At 39.2% G+C, this 14,160-nt stretch overlaps 1 protein-coding gene across 1 annotated transcript in view; it reads right to left on the reverse strand.

Annotated features, from left to right (window-relative positions):
- Nucleotides 1-14,160, reverse strand: part of HTR1F (5-hydroxytryptamine receptor 1F) — a 127,602-nt gene that overhangs the window by 20,855 nt on the left and 92,587 nt on the right. The window contains exon 3 of the mRNA XM_087861716.1: nt 11,317-11,492. The gene's annotated coding sequence lies outside the window, so the exon portion shown is untranslated. The remainder of the gene's footprint in view (nt 1-11,316; nt 11,493-14,160) is intronic.

The raw sequence follows: 14,160 nt of genomic DNA on the forward strand, positions 1-14,160 counted from the left end.
ACACTGTCTGAAGGACTTGGTGTTGAAATGGGAGCCCACTTGGACTTGTCTTCCAGAATTTATCCACTTCTGTCACTGCTTACGTTGCATAGATCTACGCATCTAAAATATAACAGCTTTTCTAAGACTAAATTTAGTGGTATCATGTGACAATGGTATTCTGCTATAGTAGAATGTCTACAATAATATCCAGAAAACTAAATATATATAAAATTTCTATTTATTTCTCAGACATTTGTTTCCAGCACACTTGACTATTAAAGTATTGATCTTTTTGCTCAAAAAGGGCTTAAAAACCATAAACATGAGTACTATAAACAAAAGAATTAAACAAACATGATTGAACCCATTTCTATTTAAATTTTATTACTGCTTGAGTAGACTTAGGTTAATATTTTAATGATCTGTACTGTAATAGGAGTTTTTAAGGTCAACAAATCATGTAAATAATTCTGGAAGCAAACACCCTTTGTAAATTCAGCAAGCAGAATAATTAATTAAGAGTATATGAGTTAATGTATTTGAAAGATTTTCTAAGCCCTGTTAAAGCAGAGCTGTTTTTTTTATCTTATGAGTTTTAAAAAGCATGTAAAATAATCTAATTAATCAATAAATATTCATTTTAATTCTTAGATCACTAATGAACTGGGTGTATTTTTGTCATTTGGGTTATCATCAACTTAAAATTTAACTTATTTACCATTTTCTGTCAGATGTCAATTGTCATAAAATGATGAAAAGAAATTACAATGCAAAAAATGTCCATGTGACAGACCATTATTTTTGTATCAAAGCTGAAGTTTAATCTATAATAGAAATAGAATACCATATTTAGCAATCAATTTTCTCCTTTGAATAGAAAAAAAGGCTCACAAAAGTGAGAGAAAAAACGATTCAGAAGTTAATTATGCAACAGTTCTGATACCTCTCTAGGTGTCCTACTCTAAGAAAGGGAGGGCATTATGTGAAGTCCCTAAAGGACATTTTAGTAGATAATTCAAAAGGCCATCTGAGATGCAGGGGAGCTAAGGGAAAGTAGAGTGCTAGCAGTTTCAGCTGATGTGGCTCTAACCTTGGCAGGTCTAGCCTTAGTCAATAACCTTTTGGCATTGACTTGAAGAGCAACTCATGGGTATATAGATATTCCTTGTCTTGATCTCTCCTAGCTAAATTTTGTGTTAAATTTTGTCTTTGTACAGCATATTTAAAATTAGTGTTTTGTGGGTATAACATTTGGCATTTGTGTTAATTCTGTGTTTGTTTAGTATCCTCAAAATGTCTTGCAAAACTATATTACTCATAGGTTATGGCATCAGTTATCTCTAAGGACATCATTATTATCTATTGTCCTTGGAATATGTCTACTGACTTTACTGTTAAGAAGGCAGCATACAATCAAAATGCTTTTTGTCTATATGGAAGGTCCAGAATGAAATGGCATCCTCTCCATTTTGTTTTGGCTTTGTATGGTCCAGTTCAGTTGTACAATTTCCATTCTTCTATTTCATAATTTGATATCAGTTACCTCCTTTTGACTGAAGTTTACTTTTGTAATATATATGAAAAAGTAAGTGAATAGTGCAAAAAAGGATAGGAAATGTCTATTAAACAGCTTTTGGAACATCTTTTTAGAGACCATATGATGTAGCATATTGTTTGTATAAAAACGTAGGTCACTGGGGTCCCTGGGTGGTGCAGTCGGTTAAGCATCCAACTCTTGGCTTCAGCTCAGGTCATGATCTCAGGGTCGTGGGATCAAGCCCCACATGGGGCTCTGTGCTCAGAGCAGTCTGCTTAAGATTCTCTCTCCCCAATGATATTTGTAAATGTCTTATTAGATAAAGGGCTAGTATCTAAAATCAATAAAGAACTGCTCAAACTCAACACCCAAAGAACAAATAATCTAATCAAGAAATGGGCAGAAGTCATGAACAGACATTTTTCCAAAGAAGACATACAAATGGCCAACAGACACACGAAAAAATGCTCAACTTCACTCAGCATTAGGGAAATACAGATAAAAACCACAATGAGATACCACCTCACACCATTCAGAATGGCTAAAATTAACAACACAGGAAACAACAGATGTTGGTGAGGATGTGGAGAAAGGGGAACCCTCTTACACCATTACTGGGAATGCAAGCTGGTGTAGCCACTCTGGAAAACAGAATGGAGGTTCCTCAAAAAGTTAAAAATAGAGCTACCCTATGACCCAGCAATTGCGCTACTAGGAATTTACCCCAAAGATACAAATGGAGTGATCCGAAGGGGCACATGCACCCCAATGTTTACAGCAGCAATGACCACAATAGGCAAACTATGGAAAGAGCCCAGATGTCCATCAACAGATGAATGGAAAAGAAGAAATGGTATATATATACAATGGAATATTACTCAGCCATCAAAACAAAAGAAATCTTGCCATTTGCAATGACATGGATGGAACTAGAGTGTATTATGCTTAGCGACATAAGTCAATCAGAGAAAGACAATTATCATGTGATCTCACTCATATGTGGTATTTAAGAAACAAAACAGAGAAGCATGGGAAAGGGAGGGAAAAATAAAACAAGATGAAATCAGAGAGGTAGACAAACCATAAAAGACTCTTGATCATAGGAAACAAACGGGTTGCTGGAGGGGAGGGGTGGGGGAGCAGTAACTGGGTGATGGACATTAAAGAGGGCACGTGGTGTAATGAGCACTGGCTGTTACATAAGACTGATGAATCACTGAACTCTACTTCTGAAACTAATAATACTCTATATGTTAATTAATTGAATTTACATAAAAAATGAAAAAAATAATCTAGGGGGAAAATAAAAAGATTATCTCTACCCTCTCCCTCTGCCCCTCCCCCGCTCTCTCTCTCTCTCTCTCTCAAATAAATAAATTAAAAAAAAATTAAGTCACTAATTCACAATTTCAGCAAATTCATGTTATTAATTGAATTAATATATGTTATTAATTGAATTCATATGGGTTTATGAAGGGCATAACTTCTTACAAAAAAGAAAAAGAAATCCAATCAAGCCAGTTTAAGAAAAGGGGGTCATTAGGGGCGCCTGGGTGGCTCAGTCGTTAAGTGTCTGCGTTCGGCTCAGGGTGTGATCCTGGCATTCTGGGATCGAGCCCCACGTCAGGCTCCTCCGCTGGAAGCCTGCTTCTTCTTCTCCCACTACCCCTGCTTGTGTTCTCTCTCTCACTGGCTGTCTCTATCTCTGTCAAATGAATAAATAAAATCTTAAAAAAAAGGGGGGGTCATTGGAACAAGTGACTTTATATCACACTAGGTCAGAGAATAAAGTATAGTAGGCCACTGAAGGGACTGAAAGGGAAATAAATGGAAAGGGGAATCATCCTACTTTCTTTCCAGATTCAGTTGGTCTCTCTCATCTGTATTTGCCTTTGCTGTTTTCTTTACTAATTTTCTCTGTTTGCTCATGGAACACTACATCAAAAACTAATGATGTACTGTATGGTGACTAACATAACATAATAAAATATTTTTTAAAAAATTAAAAAAAAATTTTTCTGTTTGCTTATCGACCAACACGAAGTCCTGGCTACAGTGTCATATAACTTTTCCATTCAACTTCCTGTTTCATCCAGCAGTTAACTGACTCAGTATCTCTCTGCCCTATTGGTAATTTCTGAGGAGAAAGCTTGAATTTGTTTTAATGTAAGGTGGTATTAGGTGTTGTCAACAGAGTGGATTTAGGAGCTATGGTAAGGTGGGGTGGATGACCAAAGGAATTTCAAAGAAGGGGCAATTACCCCATACTATGTCAACAAAATCTAAATATTAGATAGTGTTGATGGATTGAATTTCTGATTACTCCATATTGATTATTTTTATTGGTATGTTTGTGATCAGGGTAAATAAATGACATTGGAGCCTTAGCAGTGACTTACTTTGGCCTAATGTACACTCAGTTGAAGAGAAGATTCAGAGTAAGAGTCTGGCTCTGCCACAGTTTTATACTCTAAGATTTGTGGACAATGTTGTAGCATTTTAAGGCAGACTTGCCATTAGAAGATCCCTGAAAGAGGTTGAATACTTCGGCGTTCTTCCAATGCAGGGAGGAAAACCAGATCAGAAAACCTGATGACCATGATATTTTGGGCAATTGGCACAGATGTTGCCCCAATCTCTTTGAAATGTGGCTACTTCTTCCTCTCCAGGTCACTTTGTATTTGCAGGACTATGTCAAGGCAGTCTCAGAGGAAATTACTCTAATTGAACTACTTTTTACAGTGCTAGCCTTTTTGCATGCCCTTCCTCCCTGGGTCTTGCTTCTTCGAGAAGAGTTAATCTAAATCTTTAAGTCGGAGAAATAAATAAGCAGAGAACTGTGATACTTGTTTTCTGCTAGGAAATCAATTATAGGGGAAAAGAACCTTAAAGGGCTTGTGTGGGTTTTGGGGAGAAAGAAAGTGGTTTGAATACCTGGATCTTACTGTAAGGAGGGGAGGAAAGCCCATAAAACTGGCCCGGACTAGACAGAGGTCCCTGTGCTGAACAGAAGAAGGATGTGTTTAATTTCTTAGTCTTAGTCTCTGAAAGTTTGACGAGCTCCTACCAAGTTTGAAGTCAGTTGCTCTGGGGCTATGAAAAATAAGAACCAATTATAGACCTTGATTTCAAAAGGTTTACAACTCGGCCAGAATGACACATCACATGAATTGCTAGATAAACTTGGATGAGATACACCATGGATTTAGAGGGAGTTAAGCTCTCTGGCCCTGAGGCCATAGCGTAATTGCTCTCTCCCAAATGCTTTCAACTCTCCGGAGTTTGAGGAGTCATGAAGCCAGTTCTTAGTTCTGAGCTACAAAATCATGGATTTCCTACTCAGGAACCAATGTTGTAGGTAACACAATGTCAATGTTGAGGCAACAAAAATGTCAAAAGTGAGGGCTGGAACCTGGCCAGGGGAAGGCGGTAGTTTTGTGTCACCATGGAGTACACAACACACCTCAAGTCTCATTTTCTTCTTGCAGCCTTTACTTTAAGAACAAGTAAGATGTAGCAAGATAACTCTGGGTTTCTTAAATTCTTCATGCTTAGGCAATGAGGTAGACCAGGACAATTATCGCCTCCTTCCCACCTAATATTCAAATAAATATATTATAAGAAGCTTTTCTAGAGATGTGGCAGAAATTGTTTTTTTTTCCATAATGTGAAACTTTTTCAGAAATAGTATTAACGTTTCTGATTAATGTCCAAAAGCAATCCTTATTGAGAAGATACTGTGTGTGAGTTCTTTTTTTTTTTTTTTTAATGATTTTTTATTATATTATGTTAGTCACCATACAGTACATCCCCGGTTTCCGATGTAAGGCTCAATGATTCATTAGTTGTGTATAACACCCAGTGCACCATGCAATACGTGCCCTCCTTACTACCCATCACCGGTCTATCCCATTCCCCCACCTCCCTCCCCTCTGAAGTCCTCAGTTTGTTTCTCATAGTCCATAGTCTCTCATGTTTCATTCCCCCTTCTGATTACCCCCTCTTTCTTTATCCCTTTCTTCCCCTACTGATCATCCTAGTTCTTATGTTCCATAGATGAGAGAAATCATATGATAGTTGTCTTTCTCTGCTTGACTTATTTCACTTAGCATTATCTCCTCCAGTGCCGTCCATGTTGTAACAAATGTTGAGAACTCGTTCTTTCTGATAGCTGAGTAATATTCCATTGTATATATGGACCACAACTTCTTAATCCAGTCATCTGTTGAAGGGCATCTCGGCTCCTTCCACAATTTAGCTATTGTGGACATTGCTGCTATGAACATTGGGGTGCATATGGCCCTTCTCTTCACTACGTCTGTATCTTTGGGGTAAATACCCAGTAGTGCAATGGCTGGATCATAGGGTAGCTCAATTTTTAACTTTTTAAGGGACCTCCACACTGTTTTCCAGAGTGGCTGTACCAACTTGCATTCCCACCAACAATGTAGGAGGGATCCCCTTTCTCCACATCCTCTCCAACAATTGTTGTTTCTTGCCTTGTCTATTTTTGCCATTCTAACTGGCGTAAGGTGGTATCTCAGTGTGGTTTTGATTTGAATTTCCCTGATGGCTAATGATTTTGAACATTTTTTCATGTGTCTGTTAGCCATTTGTATGTCTTCATTGGAAAAGTGTCTGTTCATATCTTCTGCCCATTTTGTGATTTGTTTATTTGTTTCTCGTGTATTGAGTTTGAGAAGTTCTTTGTAGATCTTGGATACCAGTCCTTTATCTGTAGTGTCATTTGCAAATATATTCTCCCATTCCGTGGGCTGCCTCTTAGTTTTTCTGACTGTTTCCTTGGCTGTGCAGAAACTTTTAATCTTGATGAAGTCCCATAAATTCATTTTATCTTTTGTTTCTCTTGCCTTTGGGGATGTGTCATGAAAAAGGTTGCTTTGGCCGATGTCGTAGAGGTTGTTGCCTATGTTCTCCTCTAGAATTTTGATGGATTCCTGTCTCACATCGAGGTCTTTCATCCATTTGGAGTTTATTTTTGTGTATGGTGTGAGATAGTGGTCAAGTTTCATTCTCTTGCATGTAGCTGTCCAATTTTCCCAGCACCATTTATTGAAGAGACTGTCTTTTTCCCACCGGATGTTTTTTCCTGCTTTATCAAATATTAGTTGCCCAAAGAGCCGAGGGTCCATTTCTGGGCTCTCTATTCTGTTCCATTGGTCTATGTGTCTGTTTTTGTGCCAGTACCATGCTGTCTTTGTGATCACAGCTTTGTAGTACAGCTCGAAATCTGGCATTGTGATGCCCCCAGCTTTGTTTTTCCTTTTCAACAGTTCCTTGGAGATTCGGGGCCTTTTCTGTTTCCATACAAATTTAAGGACTGTTTGTTCCAGTTCTTTGAAAAATGTCCTTGGTATTTTGATCGGGATAGCATTGAAAGTGTAGATTGCTCTGGGTAGCATGGACATTTTAACTATGTTAATTCTTCCGATCCATGAGCATGGAATATCTTTCCATCTTTTTATGTCTTCCTCAATGTCTTTCAAGAGTGATTTATAGTTTCTAGAATATAGGTCCTTTACGTCTCTGGTTAAGTTAATTCCAAGGTAACGTATGGTTTTTGGTGCTATTGTAAATGGGATGGATTCCCTAATTTCTCTTTCTTCGGTCTCGTTATTCGTGTATAGAAATGCAACTGATTTCTGAGCATTGATTTTGTATCCTGCCACGTTACTGAATTGCTCTATAACTTCTAATAGTTTGGGAGTGGCTTCTTTTGGGTTTTCCATATAGAGTATCATGTCATCTGCAAAGAGAGACATTTTGACTTCTTCTTTGCCAATTTGAATACCTTTGATCCCTTTTTGTTGTCTGATTGCTGTTGCAAGGACTTCTAGTACTATGTTGAATAATAGTGGCGAGAGTGGGCATCCTTGTCGAGTTCCTGATCTTAAGGGAAAGGCTTCCAGCTTTTCCCCATTGAGAATAATATTTGCAGTAGGCTTTTCATAGATGGCTTTTATGAGATTGAGAAATGTACCTTCTATTCCTACACTCTGAAGGGTTTTAATCAGGAAAGGATGCTGTATTTTGTCAAATGCTTTTTCGGCATCGATTGAGAGGATCATATGGTTCCTGAGTCTTTTCTTGTTGATATGATGTATCATGCTGATTGATTTGCGAATATTGAACCACGCTTGCATCCCAGGTATGAATCCCACTTGATCGTGATGGATAATCCTTTTAATGTACTGTTGGATTCTATTAGCAAGTATCTTGTTGAGGATTTTGGCGTCCATATTCATTAGGGAAATCGGTCTGTAATTCTCCTTTTTGATGGGGTCTTTGCCTGGTTTGGGGATCAAGGTAATATTGGCCTCATAGAATGAGTTTGGTAGCTTTCCTTCTGTTTCTATTTTTTGAAATAGCTTTAGGAGAATAGGTATTATTTCTTCTTTGAATGTTTGGTAGAATTCCCCAGGAAAACCATCCGGGCCTGGAGTTTTGTTATTTGGAAGGTTGTTTATCACTGACTCAATTTCTTCATAATTAATTGGCCTGTTTAAGGAATCAATTTCTTCCGGTTTCAATCTTGGTAGTTTATAGGTTTCCAGGAAGGATTCCATCTCTTCCAGATTGCTTAGTTTATTGGCATATAGCTGTTGATAAAAATTTCTAATAATCCTTCCAATTTCAATGGTGCTCGTCGTGACCTCTCCTTTTTCATTCATAATTTTAATAATCTGGGTCCTTTCTCTTTTCTTTTGGATAAGTCTTGCCAGTGGTCTGTCAATTTTATTGATTCTCTCCAAGAACCAGCTTCTAGTCCTGTTGATCTGCTCTACTGTACTTCTGGTTTCTGCTTGATTGATTTCAGCTCTAATTTTGGTCAACTGCTTCCTCGTGCGTGGATTAGGCCTGTCCCTCTGTTGTTGTTCTAGCTTCTTGAGGTGAGAATATAAAAACTGCATTTTAGATTTTTCTATTCTTTTGAGTGAGGCTTGGATGGCTATGTATTTCCCCCTTAGGACTGCCTTTGCAGTATCCCATAGGTTTTGGACTGTTGTATTTTCATTCTCATTGGTCTCCATAAATTGTTTAATTTGATTTTTGATTTCCTGGTTTATCGAGTCATTCCTGAGCAGGATGATTCTTAGTCTCCAAGTGTTTGAGTTTCTTCCAAATTTTTCCTTGTGGTTGAGTTCCAATTTCAGAGCGTTGTGGTCTGAGAATATGCAGGGGATAATTTCAATCTTTTGGTATCGGTTGAGACCTGTTTTGTGTCCCAGAACATGGTCTATTCTTGAGAATGTTCCATGGGCATTAGAATAGAATGAGTATTCTTTGGTTCTGGGGTGTAGTGTTCTATATATATCTATGAGGTCCAACTTGTCGAGTATGACATTCAAAGCCTTTGATTCTTTGCTTAGTTTTTGCCAGGGTGTTCTGTCTATTTCTGATAGTGGAGTGTTGAGGTCCCCTACTATTAATGTATTTTTATTTATATGTCTCTTTATTCTGGTTAAGAGTTGGCTTGTGTATCTTGCTGCTCCCCTGTTGGGGGCATATATATTTATAATTGTCATATCCACTTGTTGAATACTTCCCTTAAGAATAATATAGTGCCCTTCTGCGTCTCTAACTATAGTCTGTAGTTTAAAATCCAATTTATCTGATATGAGAATTGCTACCCCAGCTTTCTTTTGAGGTCCATTTGCGTGAAAGATGGTACTCCATCCCCTTACTCTCAGTCTGAATGCATCTTTGGGTTTGAAATGAGTCTCTTGTAGACAGCAAATGGATGGGTCATTTCTTTTTATCCAATCTGCAACCCTGTGGCGTTTATGGGATGGTTCAAACCATTTACATTAAGACTGATTACTGAGAGATATGATTTTAATGTTGCCATGTTGCCAGTAAAGTCTTTGTTTGTATTGGCTGTGACTTTCTGTTCTGTATCACTCTTGGGGCCTTTTTACTTTTATAGAACCCCCCGTAATATCTCCTGTAGGGCTGGTTTCGTGGTTACAAAATTGGTTAGTGACTGGCGATTCTGAAATGTCTTTATTTCTCCATCAATTCTGAATGACAGCCTTGCTGGATAAAGGATCCTTGGCTGCATGTTTTTCTCTGAAAGAGCTTTAAATATGCTCCCCCAACTCTTTCTCTCATTCCAGGTCTGTGTAGACAGGTCTGACGTAATTCTGATGCTTTTGCCTTGGTACGTCAGAAATTTCTTTGCCCTGGCCGCTTTCAATACTGTATCCTTGGATCTCATATTTGCGAAATGCACTATGACGTGACGTGGCGTAGGTTTGTCATGGTTGAGCTTGGGAGGGGTCCTCTCTGCCTCTTGGACACGAATGTTTGTTTCCCTTGCTAGATTAGGGAAGTTTTCAGCTACAATTTGTTCAAATATCTCTTCTAGACCTCTGTTTTTCTCCACCCCCTCGGGGATGCCGATGATTCTAACATTGGATCGTTTCATTGAGTCAGTAACTCCCGTAACCTACATTCATGGGCGTGGATTTTTTTAAGACCATCTTCTATTTTCATTTTTTCCTCTATTAACCCATCCTCCAATTCACTAACCCGTTCCTCTGCTTCTGCGACCCTGGCTGTCAGAGCCTCTAGTTTTGCCTGCATTTGGCTCATAGAATTTTTAATTTCTGTCAGATTCGCTCTCATTTCTGTCCTTAGGGATTCTATATTCTCAGTAACCTTTTCGTTAATAGTTTTTTCAATTCTACTCATCATTTTAACTATTGTTACTCTGAATTCCATTTCTGATAATTTGGTTACATCCATATCCATTATTTCTGTGGCAGAGGCCACAGACTCACTGTCTTTTCTTTGCTGGGGGGGCTTCTCCTTCTTGTCATTCTGATGAGGAGAGGTTGCGGGGTTGTCCAGAGCCCAAATTATTGACTGGGTCCCAGGCTGTGCCCCTTGTTTTATAGGGATCTTAGGGATGTGGGCTTCTTCTTTAAAGATTTTACTTATTTATTTATGTGGCAGCCAACCAGCGAGAGAGGGAACAGAAGCCGGGGAGTGGGAGAGGAAGAAGCAGGCTCCCAGCGGAGGAGCCCGATGAGGGACTCCTTTCCGGAACGTCCGGATCACGCCCTAAGCCGAAGGCAGGCGCTCAATGACTGTGCCACCCAGGCGCCCGGGTTGTGGGCTTCTTGATTTTTCAGCCTGCCTTCTGTGTTCTGGGGGAGGGGCCTGCCGCGCCGATACTCAGGCAGCCCTGTTTGGGTAGAGTCTCCACGTCCCCTGCGAGGGGGGATGGGGATGGGCACTCCCTGAGCCGGTATTTCCAGGCTTTTGTTCTCTGGCGGCTTTCCCTGGCTGTTTGCTGTGCCTCTTCTGAGAGTCAGAGCAGCAGCGGCCGATTTTCAGCCTCTGTCACAGAACAGAAGGATTGCGGCCCGTTCTCTACTAATGTTCTGGCCACATTAACTCTGTTTCTGTTGGTGCTGCTCAATCCTGCAGCGTCCCGGGATGTGCGCCCCACACCCGGCGTCCCAGCCCTCACTTCCAGGGCCGGCGCGTCTCTGTCCTTTGTGTTTCTAACGCCGCCAGCCGCCAGCCGCCCCGCGCGCGCTCCCGGATCTCCCGGTCTCAGTCTGGATCCAGTGAGCGCACCGGGATTCCGGTGTCCCGCGAGATGGCTCACGGTCTCAGTCTGCTATTTTGCGGGTGCCGTCCGCGAGCCCCGCCCGCTCTCCCGTGCAAGTGGCTACCGCTTCCTGGCGCCCGAACGCGGCGGCTCCCTCCCCCTTCCGTTTATCTTCCGATATCTGTGCACAGTTTCATGGCTCCCCACTTCGTACCTCAATCCTCAGCGCTGGAGATGTTCATTTGTAGAGATCCAGATGCGTCTTCCTGCGTCTCAGGCTGGTTCCGTGGTTGTTTAGGCTGGTCTGGTACCTATCCAGCTCGACTCGGAGGACCGGCTGAAAACGGTGTCTCCTACTCCTCCGCCATCTTAACTCTCTGTGTGTGAGTTCTAAACACGTTTGAAGCAAATGAAAATGTTCTTAAGATAAATTTAGTATGAAAAACAAATCAAGAAAACAAAGATGGTTCAATGAATAAGCAAGCCAATAATTCAGATTTGTTAGATTCATGTGGTCGGAAAGGTTAAACATGTCACTAACTCTTGCCTAAGACTACTCATTTTCTATTTATTGAAACATTTAGTAAAATATCATTATCAGGGTATAAAATCAGTATTTTAATCCTAAGCAGACTACTGAAAAAGATGAAATCACAATTATTTGCTCTATTAGGAATTAATGAAAAGAGTTAAAAAAAATGAAACATAATATTTGGTGTTATTAGGGTGGTATTTATTATACATAAGGATCATTAGGTTTAACTGTGGAATCAAAGGGAGAATTTGGTGGTGGTGGTGGTAGCGGTAGTGGGGTGTGTGTTTGTGTGTGTGTGTGTATAGGGGAGTGGTGTTGTCTGCAATTGTTTAAGAGCTATTAAGAAACAATTTAATTTTGATTATTTATTTCTAATTTAAAAAATTCTGATTATTTAAAAATGATCTTTTCTGGGGCGCCTGGGTGGCTCAGTCGTTAAGCAGCTGCCTTCGGCTCAGGGCATGATCCCAGAGGATCGAGCCCCTCATCCGGCTCCCTGCTCCGCTGGGAGCCTGCTTCTTCCTCTCCCACTTCCCCTGCTTGTGTTCCCTCTCTTGCTAGCTGTCTCTCTCTCTCTGTCAAATAAATAAATAAAATCTTAAAAAACAAAAAACAAAACAAAACAAAATGATCTTTCCTAACAAGGACAAAGCAAATTGTCAGTTATATTCCGTGTTTCTGTTTTTCCCCCCATTAGTTAGATACTATAAAAATTTTGTTGATATAAATCTAAGGAGTTATAAATATTGAGATAAAATGCCAATCAATGCAATTGATATAATTTAGTTTTCAAAAATTTCTGATTACTTCATATCTTGTTATTTTAAATATAAGGGAAAAATCTATTATGTTTATAATGAATTAAATCATAATGCAGATATGCATTTAGCTCCTTTTTTATTTTAATTTTTTAATTTTAATTTTATTTTATATCCTAAACATATAAAATATTATTTATTTAAGAGTGCAAGCGAGAGAGGGAAGGGGCAGACGGAGAGGGGGAGGGAGAGAGAATCTGAGGCAGACTCCACACCAAGTGCAAGCCTGACTCCGAGCTGAGCCTGAGATCAGGACCTGAGCTGAAACCAAGAGTAGGATGCTTGACTGACTGGAGCCACCCAGGCACCTCTGCTCCTTTTTTATTTTTAAAAGCAGTTCTCTGACAGTGCAATTCTCAAATGTTGACTCGACTATAATGAAGTTCATGTTTTCTTTTTGCATGTGAATGTCTTCCTTGGCTTATCTTTAGTTTTATGCTCAAGACATTTTACATTCATTCAAATAAAAGCTGTTTATGGGTTTACGACTCTTAAAAAATGCGGTTTAAAATAGCCTTTGTAGCTATTTCTCACAGTATTAATCTCCATTTCCCAAAACAGTTTCTGCAAAATTTATTTGCTTATTAGTTATCCATTTTTGCTCGTAAATATTGCTGTCCTAAGTCATTGCCAAATAAACTATTCTGAATTCCTAGACAGATCCTAATTTTTATCATCTGTTTGCAAAAAATCAAAGTTGCCTCATTCTGTTTCCCTTTGTCTTTTTAATTGTGGCATGTCAATAGTTGAAAGCTAAAAAATCATCAATTTTCATTGCTTGTCTTCTATGTGTATTATTTTTAATGCAGTCTAGATATTTAACACATTCAGGTTGCCAGATTTAACAAGTGAAAAAATAGAGAATGCCTAGTTAAATCTGAATTTCAGATAAACAATGAATACTTTTTGTAGTATGTCTGGAATGCTTATTCTGACAAAAATATTCATTGTTTATCTAAACTGCAAATTTAAGTTGGTGTCCTGCATTTTGTCTGGCAACCGTAATGCATTTTATCGTATTTGGTAGGATTTGTGTAAACATTCCATTCCTTTTTAGATCCTATCTCCTCTCTTTTTTACTGTCTTCTTTATTTATTTTTGGATTACAAAATGAGAAAACAGTGAATCCAGTTGTATAATTTTTGCCATACAGAGGAGTTGTCATAATACCAGATGCTATATTTACACATAATACTGTAAAGTTATAAGAAAATTCAACAGCACAAGTAGTCACAATCCTGACGACACTTTGAGCTCTAACTAAATCTCCACTTCAGCATTTTACCTCAGAATTTACTTTAAAACTTCCCCCACAGCTTTTAGGCTTTGTCCCTGCATTGGAGTTGGCTGGGGATAGGCTATTCCCTAATGACATGGGGGAGCAAGTTAAAACAAGTTTTCTGGCTTTTGACTAGTCATCAACAATATTATTCAGCAGTATTTCTCAAACTGTGCTCCTCGGACTTGGCCTCCGAAAGCTGTTAATGGGTGCCTCCGTGGGGCAAGGGTGGTCAATTAAAATTAGGATATTATGGGTTAAGGCATATCTCTACTGTAGAACTCTGAAGCTTCACTACGCTACTTTTTGCTGGGCATCTGTAAGAGGGGACCACAGTTTACAGCTTTTCCCTAGTCTTTGTTTTTGTTTTTTTTTTTTTTGACTATACACCTTTTTGTGTGTGTACACACATTTTGTGAGACATTA

Source organism: Ursus americanus, chromosome 4 (assembly GCF_024610735.1).
Source record: "Ursus americanus isolate L20-20 chromosome 4, mUrsAme1.1.p, whole genome shotgun sequence".
Classification (NCBI taxonomy): domain Eukaryota; kingdom Metazoa; phylum Chordata; class Mammalia; order Carnivora; family Ursidae; genus Ursus; species Ursus americanus.